Consider the following 21,509-nt stretch of genomic DNA (forward strand, 5'->3'; position numbering starts at 1 on the left):
ATGTATGTGTCTACGCCCATATGTGCGTCTGTCTATGTGTGTCTATGTGTGACTGTGTTTGTGTGTGTGTAAACACTTTCCCAGAGAAAGTGAGTCTGTATTTCGGGAGGAGGCTAGGAATGAAGGCTCAGTGCACTGGCCTTGTCCTACTGTTTACTCCGGTGTGTTTTAAGTCCTTTTGCAAGAATACTTGGAGAGGGAAAGGGAATCCCAAACTCCAGCACTCATAGGAAACACTCTCCTCCACAAGGACTGTGGCAGGGCATAGGAGCCCTCCTTTATCTTCCTGCAGGTAGTCTGCAGATTAGAATCTGAAGTACAAGTGCTAAAAAACGTCTTTCATATTGATGGTCGTAGAACGAGAATACAGGAAAAACTGAGTTTAAATGGAGCCTTTTCTTGTAAAGATTAAGAAGTTAGTTTTGAGGTGGACTTAAAAAGAAAATAATTAAGTCAGATTCATTTGAGAGAAGTAAGACCATTCCAAACATAAACGATGACATGAGCTTTAAAAGACAGGGTCTGGAAGTAGTGCTCAAGTTTCCAACAACAGAATCTGATCTGGTTAGAAAATGGGGATGAACGTCTGGGAAGCCAGGAAGACACCCATGGACCAGGTAGACAGAGGAAGACAGAAGGGAGAGTGCTCAGCTGGGGAAGGACACAGACGCAGAGCTGGAAAGCCGGACCCATCGGGAAATGAAAACAGCATCTATGGCAGAAGCAGGATTCAGGAGCTGGCACAATGATGCATTGGTTTGGGGAATGAGCCATTTGAAGCCTGTGATGAACAAGCAACTTTGGACATCTGGAAGACAATTTGAAATTCCTTGAATTGACAAATTGAACACCTGCTCTGTTCTAGGCCCTAAATTAGGTAGTGAAGAGACAGAACTCGTTTCCCTTAGGGAGCTGACAGTTCAGGGATTCAGACAGATAACTCTTAAAACTGACTGAAAAGACTGAAAAGGGAGGGTAAGAGAAGAAGCAGCTAGACAGACATTCAAGGAGGACAGAGAACAGTGTCCCTACAGTGACTGTATTTGGAGAGCAGGCCCACAGGGGCAATAAAGGTAGTGTGAGGTCATAATCCAATAGGATTGGTGTGCTTAGAAGAGGAAGAGAGACCAGGACTCTTTCCATGCCTCTAAGCCATACAGAGGCACCTCACAGAAAGCAAAACTGCTGCCATATAATCTTGAACTTCTACCTCCAGAAGTGTGGGAAAGTGTGCTTCTGTTGTTCAAGCCATCACCCCATGGTTACCGTCAGTCTCCTAATGGAGTGCTGCTAAACACCTGTTGTAATAGGGGTTTCCTGGTCAGTAAGGAAGAGAGGAAAGATACCAGGGGACAGGGCCAAGGGACACGGGCAGTGGTAAGGTCTGGCTGAGGTGACCAGAGTGCGAGGGCTTCATCTCTCAACGTGACAAATCTGACTTTCATCCTGAAGGTAGGAAATGGCCTGTAAATGTAACTATAAAAGCAATGTGGGCAGGTTGAGGCTGTGGCTCAGTGGTAGAGCACTTGCCTAGCACATGTGAGGCACTGGGCTCAATCCTCAGCCCCACATAAAATAAATAAATAAAACAAAGGTATTGTGTCCAACTACAACCAAAAAATATATTTTAGAGCAATGTCGGCAGTAGCCTCTTTAGATTCTGAGACTCCAGAAGCAAGAGGGGATGGGCAGGTGAGATGCAATGACACTAAAACAGTTGCCCCAATAGTCAAGAAGGATTAAGAAGGGCCTCAAATAAGGTCACAGAAAAGAACATGAAAAGGAGAGGATGGAGCTGAGAAACATGGATATGGCACAGATATTTTATCTATTTCCAGAGAAGCAGAAACTATGTACATGTCTGCATATATACATACATATATACATATGCACCCACAAATGAATTTATTATAAAGAATTGGCTCATGGGACCATCACAGTCACACAGCCAAGATCCGCCACTCAAGTCTATTGGGTTCCTTCTCTTTCCAGGAACCAGTCCTGAAACCTGTTGATTGAGTTGGCAAGCAGGAGACCCAGGAGAGCAGATGGTGTGCCTCCTGGCCAAAGGTAGCAGGCTGGAGACAGGGGACAGTCAGTGTTTCAGTCTGAGTCTGAAGGTGAGGAGGCCGGAAAGACTCTTCTACTGGGGATGGTCATCTGTTTCATCAGGCCTTCAGCTGAACACCCAAGTTAGAGGGAGCATTCTGCTCCACTCAGTCTACCAGTTTAAACATGCTCACAGACACCCCAGAATAACGCTGAACTGAATATGGAGGCCCTCCATGGCCCAGTCAAGTTGACACATAAAACTAACCATAACAAATATGTTCCAGTAAGTGTGAAATAACTAGATTCTGACAAGAATAAACACAGGAGGGTAGAAGAAGGAAATGCCTTCCACTTTCTGCTTTTATTTTCTTGAAATAAAATGTGTCTTTGATGTTAAAATTAAAAATGGTTCTGGAATCATAAAAAGAGTCCATCAGTCTGTACTCAGCGGTAGACTTTCTTACTTGGGGTCAGGTGTCCTGTTTTTATAAGGATCAGGCAGTCGAGAAGGAGTACATTTCTCCAGGGTGTGGGATGCCATGCATGAACTGTGCATGAACTAGAACAATGTTGAAGCCATTGGGCAGGAAAGCCTGGTATCAGGAACTCCCAGCAGCAACCCTGCTAGTGTGAAAACACCTGGTTCTGCTGGCTTCCTACCCAGCTCCATCACAAGTTCAGGACAGCACTGGAGATGAGGGTGATCCGCTGGAGCCACACAGCGTCTGTGTTTGGCTTGCCAAAACGTCTATCAAACATTTACTGCAAGACACCCTCCTCTCCCGGGTTAGAAGCAAGACTCTTCCTACTGAAATCTTATCCCTGCCTTTGATGTGCTCCCATCAGAACTGGAAGACCCATCAGCACTCCTCTGTATATCTAATTTCTGGCTCTGGTTCTATTTCTTACTAATTTTTTCAGACTTTTTACTTCCCAGGCAGCTCACATTATCTAAGCAGGAACCTACCCTGCAGGATACTGGTCACCTTGCAATACCAGGGCTCATCGATTTCTTCAAATATCTTAAGATTGTGCAAAAGACATAGCACACCTGGAAAATTAGCAAAATTGCTTAGTGTCTTATTTTGACAAAAACTTATTGATCAATAACAGGGTGTATGATAGTCAAAATCATGGATTCCAGAGCTACAGTGCATAGGTTTGAATACCCTTAGTGGTTACGTTGATCACAGAAAGTTTCTTAACCTCTCTGTGCCAGTTTCTCACATGTACATGGAGATAAAAATCACATGTATATATGGGTGTATGTATGAGTACACATAATTAGATGTGTAGATAATACTTAATATCCTGAAACATAGATTGCACAATAAAAATATTATTGTTTTGAACATACAGTCTAATTTCATTGTCTCAGTGATGCTCTGAGAAAAGAATTTTTTCCTGACTTGTTATAGATGAGACCAAAGCTCCAAAAATCTAGGTGGTATGTCCACAGTCACACAGCCAAGATCCGCCACTCAAGTCTATTGGGTTCCTGCTCTTTCCATGGTATTTCACTTTCTTCCAATAAAGATATTTGTTAGTTCGCTTTTTGTTGCTTTAACTGGATGGTGCGGACTGGGTAGTTTATAAAAAATAGAGGTTTATTTAGCTTGTGGTTCTGAGGCTAGGAAGACCAATATCAAGGTGGCCTTCTTACCGCCTCACCACATGGCAGAGAATCGCATGGAAAGACAGAACACATGTGCTAACTCAGATCTTTTCTTCCTATAAAGCCATTTTGTCTTGATGCAGCTGTGCTCCTACAACCTCAAATAATCCTAATGCCTCCCCCAATCCCAGATGACGTCAGCATATGAAATAGGAGAGTAAGCTTCTAAAGCATGAGCTTTCTAGTGACATATTCAAACCACACAATAATGTAATTAAATGGAAGTAGGTAAAGTAAGAAAGAAAGGCCGAATGAAGGAAATGGGAAATGCAAGGGAGATGTTCTCCCTTCTCAAGACAGCGTCAAAGCCACCGCCACCAGGGGGCAGTGTACAGCAAGACAACTGGCATTTCTGATTACCCGCTCAAAGATAGGATTCCAGAATTTGCCACCCCAAAATGTCCCCCCATTTTGGCATAAGGCTGATTTTGAACTGAAGGCAAATGAGTCCAAGCAGATAACATTTTTTTTTAAAAAATCCTCTGCTTTCTGCCTATTTGGCTAAAGGCCTACCCTCTCTACCAGCCCTGCTTGGCCCCAGAGGGCACCAACCCACCACAGCAGCCGGCCCTGGTCCTCCTCCATTCCCACTGCTCAGCTGCCCGTAGGATGCTGCCTGGAGACTCAGTCCTTTTCCTAACATTTATTGTTCCCTGCTGAGAGGCTGCGAGGGCCTGAGTTCCAACCTCCCCTCTCACAGAGTGCTCCCTGGGTACAGGCCACACAGGGGAATCAACGTGTTTTCCCCCTTCTTCCCATGGAGTTTACAGACCCTTGACCAGAGAATCTAAGATAGACGGAGGGAAAACATTCTCCTCCCCACAGTGTTAGAGTGGGCAGCCAATATTATCTGTTGACCGTCCATTTAATTTATGTCTTTAAGTTAGATTTTGGGGGGATGGGTAGAACCCAGGAAGCTTGAACCCAGGAAGCCCTCTAGTACTGAGCTACAGCCCAGTCCCTAGATGTTCTTAAATACTAAGATTAGTATGAAAATGTTTTTCTTCTACTCTACTATTTCCCTGAGAATTTTGTTATTTGTTTATTTCTTCGTTTCCCTTCACCGCTTAGCGCACTTTATAAATTTAATTACTTTGTTGCTAAGTGCATGTCTATGCAGAATTGATTGGTTCAAAAGCTGTAACCATGGCAACATAGCAATATCTGGTACATACAAGCCTTAGAAATGCACACTTCCAGTGTTCCAGTAGATATGTGCTACTCTTCTACTTGAAGAATTACCATTTTTAAAATTGCTTCAAATTACTATTAGCCTGCTCTGTTAACCCATTACTTAAATGTCTTTGACATTTAGACTCAGAATCTGGCAAATACATCAGGACAGAAATAAATTAACTGAAAACAGTAGATGTCAACATCATTTTATTTATGTGTTCATTTTAAAATATTTTTGGTGCTGAGGATCGGACCCAGGACCTCACAAGCCAGCTAAGTATGTAGGCTAACACTGAGTTACGTCTCCAGCCCCACCTTCCAGTGCCATTGTAATTCCAAAATATATATATTCATTCTCTAAAATGTGTGTGAAATAGAATATTGCACTGATTTAATTAATGAATCTAAACAATACACAAGAAGATTAAAATACACACACAATTTGGGACATGCGCGCTGAAATTCTTGCTGTCTTAATATTTCTTTCATATATGTGTGTGTAGGAACATATACCAATCCTCTTTTTTCTTTGACTTTTCTATATCTGAAACAGTGCTTCTCCACTGGAACAGTTATGCCCTCCCCGAGAACTTCTGACAACGCCTGGACACATGTTTTCTTGGTGGTGACTGGGGAGGGGGGAGCTCGGTTACTGGCTTCCAGTGGTAGAGGCGAGGGCACTGCCGGATGCCCCATGCTGCCTGGAACAGACCTGCACAGCACAGAATGATCAGGCCCACGATGTCAGTAGAGCTATTTTGAGAAAACCTGCTGCAGAATGATTCCCCATCTATAATTAGTGTTATGTAAGTGCAATTTGACAACTTTATAGACTACATTTTGAAAAATTTTTTTGATCCACATGAAATTCCCTCTGCCTTCAAATATATTTCTTCTTTTTCCCTTGGTCAAGTGACTATCAGCTCTTCTGGGCAACTCTAAATTCTGTAGCCAATGAAACATTGCAACTGTAATAGGAAAAAGGAAACAAAACAATATTGTTTTTAATGTAAATGTTTACACATAACAGGTTACTTTCAAAATCTAAAAGCTGTTCACACATTAATTTTATCATGAAAGTTTTAAAAAAACTTTTGAATATCTTTCAAATAAGGCCACTTCCAGGTGTCATGAGAGTTTTGGACCAAAAATCCATGTTTTCCATGACTCTGGGCAAATCAATTATCATTCCTTTTCTCAATAATCTGGAAACATTTAATGTTTTATCTTGGAAAAAAATAAATTTACAGAAAAGTCGTAAGAATACCACAAATAGCTCCTTACCCAGATTTATCCTTGTCACAACTTTGCCATGTTAGCTTTTTCTATCCACTGATCTATCTGTGCATCATGAACCACCTCAGTAAGAGGCAGAGGTCACGCTGCTTTGCCCTCACCTGTGTGCCCTTAGAATAAGACCATGGCTTCACACCACACCCTGATGTCTGCAGAGGAAACGGAGCGCTACCCCAATACCATTATCAAGTGGTAAGCTGGCACAACGGGAAGGGAGAGGGGACCTGGTTCTTAGTATTTGCTGGCTTCCATGGTTAACAGCTCACCACAGTTGATTTCAGGTTACTGACAGTTTAACCAACAGCTCAAAAAATTGCATAGTATTGAAAACCTGGCTCTGAGGGAGTCAGTATGAACCCACCGAGCCCATCGCACCTGTCATTGATTTTTTGGTTCCTACTCAAAAATCTCCAACTGCTTCAACAATATTCTCAATAGCAACATTTCCTCCCAGTTCAAGATTCAGCTCAAAATCATCACTGGTCCTACTTCTTTAGAATCCATGAAGAATAAATTTAGTGTTTTGTTTTTGAAACAGCGTATGGCTATGTTGCTCTGGCTCACCTCAAACTCACGATCCTTCTGCCTCAGCTCCCAGGTGGCTGGGATTTCAGGCATGTGCCACCACACCCAGCATTAGTTAGTGTCCTTTAATCTGGAGTGGTCTATCCTTTCTCCATCTACCACACACTGCTGTTCTTAAGGGCAATATTTTATAAAATGATCTTCATTTAGGGTCATCTGATGCCTTCTTATGGGCAGATTTCAATTATGCATTTGGGGCAGGAGTAGCACCTAAGTCCTGAGGAGGACCACTGCAGAGCACCTGATATCAGCTTGTCCTGTAATTGGGGATGAAATTCCTGATCACTTGGCTAAGTGTGTTTGTCAGGTTTCTCCACTGTAAAATTATTGTTTCCTTTGGTAATTAATATTTCATGGAGTGGCACTTTGAGACTATAAATATCCTCCCCCTCATCAAATTTCCCTATTAATTTTAGCATCTGTGAGCCATTCTCCAGATTGGTGCCAGTGATCCTGACCTACATCACTGGGTCCCCTTCCCACCCCAATCCAGAGGGATGTTGAGGACATAATGAAGTTCACCTCTAAGGTTCAGTCACACAGGAAGCCATGTTGGCCCCCACCTTGCTCTGGACTGTTGAGAGCCACAGCTGAAGGGGCCCCAGCAAACTTCCAGCTGCCAGCTGATGATTGGCTCACGGCGGCCCCAGTGGTGGTGGCAGTTGGGCTCTGAGGGTTTTTCCTGAGGAGCTGTGTGGTGTGGTGTGTGTGGTTCTAAAAATAAAGTTCGTTTCCTTTGACAAGTGGCTCCTGAATTGTGCCCAGCCAGACTGCGAGTTGACCCTCTCCCCCAGGCAAGCCTGGGGACACGCAGCTTCAGGCCAGGCAACCCCTAATTGCAGCCTCAAGGAGGCGCCAGGCCAGAATCACCCTGCAAAGCCACTCCCACACAACTTGGTGGGTACTAAATTGTCATCCTAAACCAGCGAGGTGAGGAGTAAGCTGAGGTATGGCTGGAGGTGACCAGAGAGCATCAGAGGACGCTTCTTTCCTTGAGTCAGTCACTACTGTGCCAGCTGTAAGAGGGAGAGATTTTTTTGTTGTTTTTTTAAACTATCTCAATGTCTACATTTATTAGTTGGTGTTCTCTAAGGAGGAACTTTGCCTCATTTTATTTATCTACATCAGTGTGGCGCATAGATTTTTATTTTATTCAATAAGTTATAATCCATTTTTCTCATTGTTTTATTTTGCTGCTCAAATTGTCCCACATTTGGCCATTTGGCTTTCCTCCTACCCACTTGTCCTTGGACATATTTTTATTATTTTTAAGCATGTCCTTACTTTCTGGTTTGATAGGGGACAGTCAGACACCAGTGGTAGGAACACAAGGTTCAGGGGTCCATTCTGCTGTCCCCCATATGCAATTCACCTGCAGCCCTGCCTGGCCAAAGTGGACAGACAGTGTCACATTCCATAGAAAACTACCTGTTATCTGCAGGAGAAATACCTGAAATAATGTTGCTAAGAGAAATCCTATTTACCTTGAAGGGGGACACTTTCCATAGACCAGATCCCCAAACTTAGGGAGATAAGGATAATTCCTCCTAATCATAAAATCTCTAAGAATTAAGAGTTCAATTTGAACTGGTCAGCATGGCCCAAACGTAGAGTTGCCATGGCAGTCGGGACTTGAAAACATGACATTGTCCTCCTGTCAGCCAAAAGTCAAAAGGTGGACCTGGGTGGGACTCTCTGGAAACTTCCCTGGGATCCCCAATAAAACTGGCGTGCTGGAGGGGCACGCTGTCCCTCTCCTCTCTGGGAGGACCGCTCTCCCCATGAGGGCGGCCCCTTTCCCTTTTCCTAGTCCTTCGATGAACTCATGCCTGTTCCCTGAGCAACATGTTGAAACCTTCCTGACTTGATGACAGGAATCAGGGTGTGAAGGGGGGTCTTCACACTGCCTCGATTTCCCAGAAGGCCCCAGCCCTGAAACAGGTTCATCTTGTCTTTTTGTAACCCAGCTCTGGAACCAGCCATTTCTCCAAGGATCCCTATTTCCTTTTAGTGGAGGATGATACTCAGAAACCAAACTTACTACCTCTTTTATTCTATGTATTCCTTTAAAAGTTTAAAGTGTCACCTTCCATATTTAAATCCTCAATCTCTTCTGATGTGATTTTTTTGTGTATGGAGAGAGGAAGGGATCAAATTTCCCTTTTGTTCTAGCATTAATTATGTTAAATAGTTCCTTCTTCACCTATATACCTATAATCCTCTCTCTAATGACAATCAAAGCTCCTTAGTTAAGTTGGTTTTCCCTTGGTTCTCTTTTCCGTTTCATTTGTTAGCTGGTCTATAAACACACTGTTCAATGTTGGAGAGTGTGTGACAGGTAGGTAGAAAGCTAGATATAGACATGGATGAACGTGCTCTGTGAAAACCTTGAAGCAGTGATCACCCAGTCCAAGTGAGCGTTCCCCATTCCAATGCTGTCTCGAAGTGCCATCTCCCAGGGGAGGGGAGGGTGGCACAGAGGGTTTTGGAGAAGTGGTTGATTCTAGGTCTGAGGCAGAAAATGTAGAAAATGAATCCAGAACATTTTATCAGAGAGCAAGGAAGCTATTAAAGACTACCAGGTGATGCTAATAGGACACAAATATCAAACTGTAGATTTTCCAAGGTCCAAAATGGGACAATTGAGCATCAGTGAGGATGTTAACTGCATCAGATTGAAATAGCCCCCAGATAACAGGAAACGCACACACTTACACACATACACTCACACACACCACGCACACCTACACACATACACATCACTTACACCTATACTCACACACGCATGCTTACACACACACTCCACACTCACACTCACATACACACAAACACCACACGCATTACACATACACACACACACACACACACCACATACACTCTCACACACACTCATATATACATGTGTCTGGCCACCCTGAAGAGATGCTAGGGAATCAACTATTCAAAACTGAGAACAGAGGGAAAGAATCGAGAAACTTAACGTGCCTTTCTTATTCAAATCCTCACTATTCAGGTCCTGGTAGTGTAGACAGAAGGTGTTACTACATAGAAAATTTTGAACAAGTAAGGAAGAGTGACAGAATCCTGCTATTTTTCAACCCCAAGGGACTGTCATCGAGCATCAGAGACTGCAGCACCTCACACAAAGCCACAAGGTGGCACGCTCTTCTTGATGGAAAACCACCTGGGAGGTAGTTTTGTTACAGAAGCCAAACCTCAGCCTCAGTGAGCCTCTGTGTCCAACTACAAATTTACACAAAACACAAAGGAACAGAGGGACGTCCCAATCTCGCCTGCCGCCTGCCGTGGGGACCCTCAGAGCTCGGAGCTGTGGGCAGGGCCTCCTGGAACCCATGTAAAGTGACATGTTAAACAATGGAGGGACCCTAGCGCTGGGGATGCCTGTGTGGACAGTGAGGCTAGTGCTACAGGGGGCAGGCGGGGTGCAGGGAGGACACGGGAGGCCCACTTGGCCTAGCCAGCAAGGTCTGTCTCCCAACTTCGGAGGTTGTTAAAAAATGCCCATAAAACTGGGCAAAAGACACGCAGCAAACATTTTCAGCAGCAGGCGTCTTGTAGGGCTGTGGCCCTGAGAGGACCAGACACAGCACGGACTCTGGGTCTGCACCAGGGTCCATCTGGGGCCACTTCCCAAACAAGGCTGCAGGAAAGCGGAACCCCAAAAGAAGAAGTGGCCCTGCACAGCTCGGGCTGCGGCGGTCACGAGGTTGGCGGGGCAGGGTCAGGAGAGGGCAGAGCTGCACAGAGCGGACCGTCCAGAAATCCCCAGGCTGGTCCTCTGTGGGTGGAGCCAGATGTGCCGCGCAGTGGGCTCCCTGAGGCCTGGCGGAGAGCAGCTGTGGCGGTGCTGTGTGCACAGATCGGCAGAGACCACACAGCACCAGACGGGGAGTCCCAGCCGCCACGAGCAAGCAGACCACTGCTGGGACCCTGGGCCCTGGAGGGAGCACAGAAAGGCCACTAGCTTACCCAGGAGCAGGGGCTCCGCCCACCCACCCCACCCAAACCTGAAACCAAACCTTCGCGGGAACCCACTGAACTGCCTGCGTATTAACTGCTGTGTACTTGCCGGGGAGCCTCCAATACTCCTAGAGAAAGACAGCAGAATCCATTCTCCCTGAACAATGTAGCACTTACAATTACCAGCATGAAAAGTTTCTAAATATAGAAGACACAGGAAAATGTAAACCGTAACCAGAGGGGAAAAGAGTCAAGAAAGAGGCCCCAAATCACAGTTTCTTCAAGGAAATATGGGAGAACACATATGCAGCTTCTGTAGCAGAGACAGCACAACCATAAATGGAAAAAAGGGCGAATTACTAGCCTTCAGCAAAATTAAAGCTTCTTTTCATCATTAGAATCCAATACGTGAGAAAGTGTTCGCCAAACCTATACTGACAAAGGGCTTGTATGTAGAACATTAAAGAACTGCAACTCAGTCATAAAGAAACAACTCCAGAAAAGATGGACAAAAGACTTGAACAGATACCTCACCAAAGAAGATACTGAAATGGCCAGTGAGCACAGAGACTGTTGAAAAACTCACAACCTGTGTGTGACGGTCAGAGCACAGTGCTGAGATTTATTCTGCACTCAAATATCTGTTAACGTATGCAACACAAAGAAGTGATGAAAAATATAGAATAGACTTCAAACTTGGAGGGTCAATCCAGAAGGATCCAAAACCAATAAGTGAGAGTTTCCAGAAACAACAGAAAAAAAAAAAAAACAAAAAAAAAAAAACATGATCTTAAATAGAAAATTAACAAAGCCTCCCTGAACTGAAACATGTAAGTTTATAGCTTGAACAGGTGCCCCAAGTCCTCAGTAATGACTTTTGAATATAATCACAGCAGAACTTTCAGATCTATTTTCCAGGGGTGGTAGGGAGGAAGTGATAGGGCTCTACCCCAGCCTTTTTTGTTTTCTGAGACAGGGTCTCACTGGGTTGCAGAAGGGGATCTTGAATTATAATCCTCCTGCCTCAGACTCCCAAGTCACTGGGATTACAGCCTGTATGTCACACCTGCCAAGCCTTCAGATTTCTATGGATATCTGAAAGCTGTCAGAAAAAAGATTGGGGTTCATACAAAGATGAGGAGTGAAATCAAAAGGCCAGGACCTGAGCAATAATACTGCAAGCTAAAAGTCAAGGATCAATGCATTGGAAGTCTGGCAAGAAGCTTATTTCTGATCTAGATTTCTGTAGCTAATGCTGGTGATATAGCCCAGTGGTAGAGCATTTGTGTAGCATACAGAAGGCCCAGGTTTCAATCCCTAGCAATGAAATAAAAAGTCAATGGCAACAGCAAATGATCATATAATTCAGTTTGGAAGTTGTAATCGGTCTTCACATGGGTACCACAGGCACAAAATGCTGCCTTTGACTAGCATCTAAGTGCTTCTGTCTTTATCTGCTCTTGGAACTAAGAGCAGTTTTGTATGAACCTTAAAATCTTAACTACAAGCTGGGAAATGCACCTAAGTTATCCAAATTATATAAAATTGATGTTAATCATAGCATACAGACCACTAAATTTTCTTGTTCTATTTGTTGGTCAAAGCAAATATCCTCCCAGCTACTGAGAAGTCTCAACAAGTCAGGCTAAAAGTAGAGGTGGTGCTGTGACAAGGACCAAGGGTGGGAAATTCAGACGGGGTTTTTGTCTGTCATTTGGTTTGTGAAGCTGTGCCTGTGAGATACAATCCCATGTGTTCGTGGGCACATAGCTCTATGCCCACATGTACGTACACATAGACACATCTGCACACATGCACATATATGTACACACACCACACACATCCTATGCACATACATGTACATGCTGCACAGATGGACATGTGTCTGTATACATGTGTGTTGTGTGAAAAGCTCCCGCCTGCACACAACATTGCTGTCCTCTCTCTAATCTATTGAACTCCACAGGTCTCTCTCCTGCTGAAAGCCAGGCATCCATTTCAGGAAAATAAGCAGGAAAAACTGGTATCTTCCCAGAAAGGATCCATGGCCTCTGGGGGACTAACTCCTGTGAATCATTCGTAAACGGTAAACAACGAGGTGACGTGAGAGTGAAGAGTGTCATAGGGAGGTCTGGACCCGCAGCCATGGATCATCTGAGCTGCCCTGAGAGGCGGCAGCCTTCCACAGGAGAGCCCTGGAGCCGAGCCTCAGAGCAGCAGGGGTTTGTGGGTGACCACATGAGGTCACCTGTTCTAGGCGAGGGGCCTGGGACTATACGTGACCAGACAGAACAACATCCACACCTGGGGGTGGGCAGATCAGGGAGGACTGGCCCAGGCAGCTGCAGGCGGGACAGATTCAGCGTCCACCTAGAAATCGCACTCTGGTGGAGTCGCCTCAGGGTTCCCGGGCTTGTCTTCATCAGGAATGGTGAGACAGGCGACGGACAAGGCTGTCACAGGGAGAAGAGCCCCAGAAACGGGGCTTGGCAGACGGGGACCGCCCAGGATTGGCTTCTGTGTCGTTTCCCAGGGCCGGGCCCGGGGCAGCCTCCGGTGGGCATGGCTGGACTGGAGTGCGAAAGCCCAACAGGCAGAGGGACTGCGGCCAGGGTGGACTGACGGCCGGTTGTTTGGCAGGTAAACGTCTCCCAGGAATCAGCTGATGTCAGAGGACCATCCACTCCAGAGTGGGCAGCCCAGGTGTCAAAAAGAAAGAAAAGGAAAAGGAAAACACGTGTGTGAGCAGGAGGCAGAACGGGCCAGAGCAGCAGGATCAGCAAGAGGCCTGACCTGGACTAGGCAGCGCCTTCGGGGAGCTGTGACGGCTGGCTCCAGATTCTTAGCTACTCCTCTCATCGAGATGGGGAGTCCAGGTCTCCTGTTTCTGAATCTGAACGATGGTGACCACCTCAGTCAATGGGTCAAGGAGAGTACTGCAGGTGGCCTCCGCAGGCAGGGTAAGAGCTTGCTGTCCCTCCTGGTTTTCCCTTAGCACTTCTCCTCTTAAGGTCCCCTCCTGAGAAGATTCCTCTGAAATCCAGCTGCCACACCAGGGGACCCTCTGGCGGGCAGTCTCAGCAGGCTGGTCCAGCCACTATGTGCCAGAGGGTCCCAGTGTGGAGTGCATCCTCAGCGCCTGGCTCAATGTGGCAGTGAAGGACAGTGGAGGCAGGTCAGTGGATCTGGGCGCAGGAGGACAGTGGTCCCTATTTCTGGTATACTCCATGAACGCGGCGGTGACTTTGCCCCATGTGCACACCTTGACGCCTTCAGGGAAGGGTCGAGGCCGTCACTGCACTTTCAGACGCCATGACTCGCTCCAGAGCCCAAGGCTGGTCCGGGTGAAGATGGTCTAGAACCTTCTTTTTTCCATCCCAACAGGCACCCATTAGGTTCACGTGTGGTTTGGTGTCAGCACCAAGAAGCAGTTCCCCACAGCTTTCAGGGGGATCCCTCCCCAGGGAGCGCGAGCAGTGCCTGGGCCTCTTGGTTTCTGGCTGCCACATTCCCAGACCTTCCCCAAGAGCCAGCTGCCTGACCTGACCTCTCCCCGTGGCCTCCGCAGGTGCACAGGCCCAGTGTTCTCAGCAGCTGGAGTCCAGTTACTTGTTAGCTTGGCCAAAAGGTCTTGCCTCAGAGGACATTCAGAATCTCCTTGTCACAACAGCCTCTCACTGGTTTTTCTCAGGTTGAAGCTAGTCATCAGCATCTGATAGGCGCAACTTTTGAAACTCAGAAACAAAAAGGTAGTTTTCTTTGATCCCAAAGCAAACTTCTCCTAACTCCTCCCTACATCTAGCGCCCTGGTCTGTCACAGTGGTTTGTAGCAACAGGCACTGGTTCCCAGCTGCAGGGGTGGATGCGAACGTGTGAGCTTCAGGTGAGTCACAGTCCAGAAAGCAGCCCTCACAGTGACGTGCCACCTCCCTCGTCAAATGGACACTTGCACTTCTGTGTGGAGACCATCCAGAGCCATGTGGGCCGCTACACTGCCTGCCACCAGGTCAGCACAGAGCCCTCCTTTGTACCTGGCCCCTGATGCCGTTCAGGCGTCCACCACAGTCTAGGAGGCAAGACCTTGCAGACTCCTCTCCAGGACTTGGCCTGGTCATTCGGCACGCCTGGGGAGAGGGGAACGGGCACATCCCAGGGGCTCCTTTTCCCAACACTGACTGTCCTAAACAGGGAGACCCGCTGGGGCGGGCAGCTCCTCCTGTCTGTAAGGAAGAGCCAACACAGACCCATTGAGAGGCCCAGCCCTTAAGCACTGCCTCAGGGGGAAGGCCTTCCAGGCCACCAAGGACCACTGGAGGGGACAGAGCCGGGGAGGGCCCTCTGCCTGGTTCCTCCTCTGTGCCCTGAGAGCCCAAGGTGCTCAGTGGAATGAGAAAGGAGGATCCACCCTGACCCAGCTCGGGGTTTGATCTCAAGGTGAGACCAGGTTTCCAGCTGACTCCACCAACTTAATAAACTCCAGCTCAAGATCTTGGCAAAGCTCAAGCCTGTGGAGACAGAGGGGGCACTTGGTTTATTCTCAGGTTGAAGTCCTAACCCCCATATGTCTTGGGGGTGCAAGCAGGAGGGCCTTGAGGGGTGATTAGGGTTGGGGTGGGGTCCTCATGATAGGATCAGTGACCTTACAAAATGGACCCCAGAATCTTCGTTGCCCCCTCCACCAGGTGAGGCCCAGCAAGAAGGTGCTGCTTGTCGTAGGTAAGTTTTAAACTTGTTCCTTTCCCACTGAAGTGTCCTTAATTTAATCCATGAAAAACTGACAACAGGGATTAATAGGGAAACAAGAGCGATTAACAGAGAAAAGAAGATAGCCATCTTACCCCTTGAGGGAGGCCGCCGTCTGGCCGGGCAGACCTGTGGCAGTGTGTCTGGGCCCGAGGTGGCAGGCCCCAGGTCTCCTCCCCCAGTGGAAAGATCTTTCAGGTTGAAAGTGGGCAGAAGCTACAGAAGCTGTTTCCGTCCCCCACTGCAGTCGCGGTCCCCATGCAGACTTCCTTTAAACTCACCAAAGGGCAGCCTTTCAAAGCCACTTCTGTGTCTGCAAAAGGTTTGTTTTTCTAATTCAAAATGTGCCAAAGAAATTCATTTGTAATGGGCTATTTCCCTCTGCCTCACGATGGACCAGGAGGGCGCTGACTGCCGGCACCTGTGACCCAAGTCCTGGCTGGAGGGCCTGGGTTGTGAGTGGGTGTCTCTTCCAGCACAGAAGCACCTCTCAAGGACCAGGTACTCAGAACGCGACCTCAGAAGAGGAGGCCGTCTCCTAGGCTCCCTGGAGGGCGCTGCTGCCGAGGTCACCTTCATGCTCACCAACCTTGAACTTCCCCACTTCTCTGGTTCTGCCTGTAAAAAGCCCAAATCAGCGCTGCAGTTGTAGCCCAGAATAGAGCCTGGCACACGTGAGGCCCTGAGTTCCATTCCCAGCACCAAAAAGAAAGAGAGTCAGAACGGAGCTCAGATCTTCCCTACTGTCAGCGCTTTTTTTTTTTAATAGTGATTTTTCTATTTCCCTTTCTCAGTCCTCAGAATCAAACCCAGGGCCTGGCATGTGCTGGGTAAGTGCTCTACCCCACAGCCGCCCCTCAGGCCCTAGCTTCCTCATATCTGGCTGTGGTGTAAGATCTTTGCGGGCAGAACACGCTTTCCTGGGAAGCGGCTTCAAGTCTGCCCTGCAGATGACCCTGAGCTAGGCTGAGCTAGAAGTCTCACGCCCAGGGCCTTAGACACAGACTAAAACCAAGATGGACTGGATCTCATCAAGACGGAGACAGCATCAGACCCATCAGCCCCCAACGCCCTTGAAAACCCTGCTTGTGACCAGCTGGGGAGACAGATCTGAGCAGGCCTCTTGCTCCCCCGTTGGCTGACATTCAGTAAAGCTCTTTTTTTTTTTTTTTTTTGCCCTTGTTTGGTTGACCTTGGACTTTCCCACTTCGAGAACTGTGAGAAACACGGTCCCGTTGTTTATCAGCCTTCTGATTTTTGCTACAGCAGCTGAAAGGGATAACACCCGTGCCCAACATGCATCAGAAAACATGTTCTTTACTCCTATTTGAATTACAGTGTTCAGATGTCGACTTACAACGTGTGCAGAGTTTTCAAAATTGGTCTACAAGTCTGAGGGTGAGACCTTTGCATTCTACCGTGTCACAGTCCAGTGCCAGCGGAGATTAGGTCGGCTTCTCAAGTGGGTAAGAGGCAGGTGGCAGGTGTTTGAAGCCAAGTTCTAGAGCAGAGAGGCTTCCTCACCACGTGTCTGCCACCTGGCCTGACTCAGAGGATGTGGAGCTGGGGTGGTGGCCTCTTGGTGTGGCTTGGGCTTCCTTGTACCTGACAGGCTTAGGGGAACCTGGGCAGGCCGTGGGGTGAGTGCTCCTCTGGGAGATGGGGTACTTGTGACCAGCCTTGAGACCCGAGGTGCTTCTGACACTCTGCTGAAAGGTCTCAGCACAGCTGTCTTCAGGAGGATGGGATATAAAGCCCATTTTTCCCTGGAATGGGGTATAGTGATCTGTGATCTTGCTTCAAAACTGCCAGCAGAGATGACCTTCTCTGTTCTCAATCCATCCAGTTACCATGTGGCCTGGGAGGAGGGCACAGCTTGACCTAGGGCACCTCTCCATTGCCCTCCCAGTGGACGGAGGTACCTGGCATGTTTCACGCCCTGACAGGCTGTACACCAGAGCGGCAGGATTTTCTTTTAAGTCTTCACAACCAGAAGAGTCTTCTTCCTTATAACAGGGATTCCTACCCTAACCCCAGTGACCACCTTCCTCCCCAGGGTGCTTCTAGAGCTCTCGGGGATTGGTGGGTACACACAAAATACTTTCCATCAGTGACCTCATGGCCTGAAGACTTCTTGGCACCTTTATTGAAGTATGATTTTCAAAAAGTTTAATTATAGTTCTCATACAAGTGTGTGGTAAGTGCACGTCAAAAGCCCGGTCATATGGAACACATCAGGATGGTAAAGTTAGCTCAAGAGAGCCTGAGAGACTATTTTCTGAAGAAAGATGAGGAATGAGATTGTTAGTGACAAAACTGGTTGATGCCCCTGGAGGGGAGTAACACTTAACCTTTGGAGTTATCTTTGCTAAGGGACATAAGTACTCTGCATTGTAACCAACTGTAAGAGTTAACATACAACTCCTTGGAGCCCTGATCAATAACAAATGCTAAGCCAAACAAAAGGCAGATTCCCCTAAATCAGCAGTTCCCCAAAGGTGATCAGCAGACCCTTGGAAATGACCTCATCCCCCCAAAAGATCAAAATCATTTTTTTTTCATTTTGTATTGGTGCATTACAATTATGCACAATAGTGGGATTCTCAGTGTTATATTCCCACGTGCACATAGCACGTACTGGGCTCCCATTCTCCTGTATCTCCCCTTCACGCAGCTGGAATGGGATAACACCTGTCCCTACCCTGTCCCCTTTCTGGTCTTCCCTCTATTTTCACTGGGTCCCTTTTCTTTCCAGCTCCCACACATGAGAGAAAAACCTGAGTCCTTGACTTTTGAGACTGGCTTATCTGACTTAGAACCATGTTCCCCCGTTCCATCCACTTTCCTGTAAGTGACTAGACTCCAGTCTCCTTTATGGCTGAGTAGAACACCCTGGGGTGCGTGCACCACCTTTTCTTCATCCATTCACCTGTTGACAGACTCCTGGTCTGGTTCTGTCACTTGGCTAATGTGAATCACGGTGCTATGGTCGTGGGTGTGTGTATGCTGAACCGCCCTTACATCCCTGAACTGAAACCAGATTATTATGATGGACAGTCTTCTTCATGCATTTTTGAATACAAATTGCTAATGTTTTAATTAAGGATTTTTACATTTCTGTCCATCAAAGATATTCGTCTGTAGTTTTCTTTCTCTGATGTGTTCTTATCTGGTTTTGGCATCAGGGCGATATTGGCTCAGAGGATGAATTGGGGAGTGTTTCCCTCTTTCTACTTCATGGAAGGGTTGGAGGAGCAGTGGTGTTAGTTATTCTTTGAAAGTCAGGTAGAATTCAGCTGTGTATCATCTGGTCCTGGGCTTTTCTTTGTTGGAATGGAAGACTTTTTATTACTAACTTAATCTCATTGCTTATTACTGATCTGTTTAGGTTTCTGTATCTTGATTCAATTTTGGTACGTCACATGTGTCTAGAAATTTGTCCTTTTTCTCTAGATTTTCCATTTTATTAAATATGATTTCAAAGTAGTCCCTAATGACTCTCTAGGTTTCAGAGATATGTGTGGTAATATCTCCTTTTTAGCATTTAATTTTATTAATTTGGGTCTTCTATTTTGGCTAGTTTTATCTAAATATTTATCAATCTTATTTATATTTTCAGAGAACCAAGTCTTTGTTTTATTGATCCTTTGTATTATTTTCGTATTCTCTATGTCACTAACTTCAACTCTTTTTTTTTTTTTAAAGAGAGAGTGAGAGAGGGAGAGAGAGAGAGAGAGAATTTTAATATTTATTTTTTAGTATTCGGCGGACACAACATCTCTGTTTGTACGTGGTGCTGAGGATCGAACCCGGGCCGCACGCATGGCAGGCGAGCGCGCTACCGCTTGAGCCACATCCCCAGCCCCCTAACTTCAACTCTTAATTATTTCCTTTCTTCTACTGATTTTGAAATTGGTTTGTTCTTTTTTTCTAGGGCTTTGAGATGCAACATTAAGTTGTTTATTAGGGATCTTTCTGATTTTCTTATGTAGGCACTCATAGCTATAAACTTTCTTCTTAGAACTGCCTTCTCTGTCCCAGAGATTCTGATAATGTTTCTATTCTCATTTGATTCTAGGAATTTTTAAATTTCTCCCTTTATTTCCTCTCTTATCCATTCACTATTAAAAATATATTGATCAATCTCAATTTGTTTATGTAATTTCTATGGCTTTTCTTACTGTTTATTTTATTGTATTATGATCTCATAAAATCCAAGGAATTTTATTGATTTGTTTGTATTTGCTCAGACTTGCTCTGTGTCCTACAATAAGGTCTATTTGGGAGAAGTTTCCACAAGTGGCTGAGAAGAAGGTAAATTTAGCTGTTGGATGAAATATTCTATAGATGTCTATTAGACTCATTTGATTTAAGGTATTTTTTTAGGTCTAATAAGTCTTTACTGAGTTTATGTCTGACCTGTCCATTGGTGAGAGGGATGCATTGAAATTACCCAGTATTATTGAATTGGGATCTTTTGAGTTTTTACATCAAATAGTGCTTGTTTTATGCACACTGATGTTTGAGACATAAATATTTTTACTGAAATTATATCTTCTCATTGGATTGTTCCCTTTACCAGTATGAAGTGATTTTTTTTGTCTCTTATTAATTTTTGTTTGAAGTCTGCTTTATTGGATATAAAAGTAAATACTCCTGCTTGTTTTTGGTCTTCATCTGCATGGAATATCTTTTCCCATCTTTTCACTTTCAGCCTGTGAATGACTTTGCCTAAAGATGAGCCTCTTGAAAACAACATATACTTGGGTCTTGCTTTTTAATCCAATCTACTGTCTTAATTGGAGTGTTGTGAACATTTATATTCAGTGTTATTAGAGGGTGATGTTTATTATTTCCTTCTCTGATTTATTTCTAATGTTTAATTTGGTCATACTTCTCATTTGCTTAGTTATGTTTCTAATGAGATTCATACCTTTGGGAGTTCTGAAGACTGTTTTTAACTTCTTTTTGTATACAGTTTCTTTAAGTACAGAAATTTAGTGCATGACTTAGTTGTGAATTCTTTTAGTTTATGCTTATCTTATTTCTTCTTCAATTCTAAAGGATAGCTTTGATGGATATAGCAATCTTGGTGTGCAGTTAGTTTCTGTTAATTAGAGTCTGCTGAGAAATCAGAAGTAATTCTGATTGGCTTACCTCTAAATGAGACCTCATGTTTTTCTCTTGAGGCTTCAAAATTATTTTTGTAATACCTCCAAGATGTCTTTGGCCCTTTTTGGCTGTTTTGGCATTTATATTAGTGGTGGGTACCACTGCAGCAACCAAGAGTTATGACACCAACCACACAGTATTGGTCATTGCCTTGTTGATGTCTCACTCCCAGGCAAAGGGGTCAATTTGACATGCCAGTGTCCTTGATGAGGATGTAAAAAGTGTTAACTTTATTAGCTTTGATCTTTGTGTACACATTTCTAAACATTGTGTGGGATGAGAATGGCCCTGCGCTCTTTACTGCACTGAAGTATGTTGTCTCCCTCAAGGTGCCTGGGTGCTGAGCCAATCGCGGGGCACCATTGTTAGTTGAAAAAGCAACTGACAGATGAGATGATTATTTGGACATCAGTATTTAGAGTATTTTTCCCAAATGAGTGCAGTTAGTGTGTTATTTTAAGGAAAACAACTAACAGTATTTGTTGTCAATGATAAAAGTGGAGTGTTCAAGTGAAAACCAGAATTTTGGAAGGATGTGTCTGCCACTGTGAGCTTAAAAGCTTTCCCATTCCCAAAGAATCTTCTGACCAGGTCAGTGGTGGCATTAATGAAGACGATTCCTTGGGTAGGGTATGATGAGACATGGTAGCAATGGGAAACTCTGCGATCTCAGTGAACCAATATCATCCAAATGACCCATGTGCAGTAATACAAAATCATGCATGGTGTGATGGTTTTGATGCTGTAACAAATTACCACAAACTCACAGGTGTACAACAGCACGATTCTCTTATCTGACAGTTCTGCAGTTTCAGAGCCTGATCCGAGT

Source organism: Callospermophilus lateralis, chromosome 6 (assembly GCF_048772815.1).
Source record: "Callospermophilus lateralis isolate mCalLat2 chromosome 6, mCalLat2.hap1, whole genome shotgun sequence".
NCBI lineage: Eukaryota > Metazoa > Chordata > Mammalia > Rodentia > Sciuridae > Callospermophilus > Callospermophilus lateralis.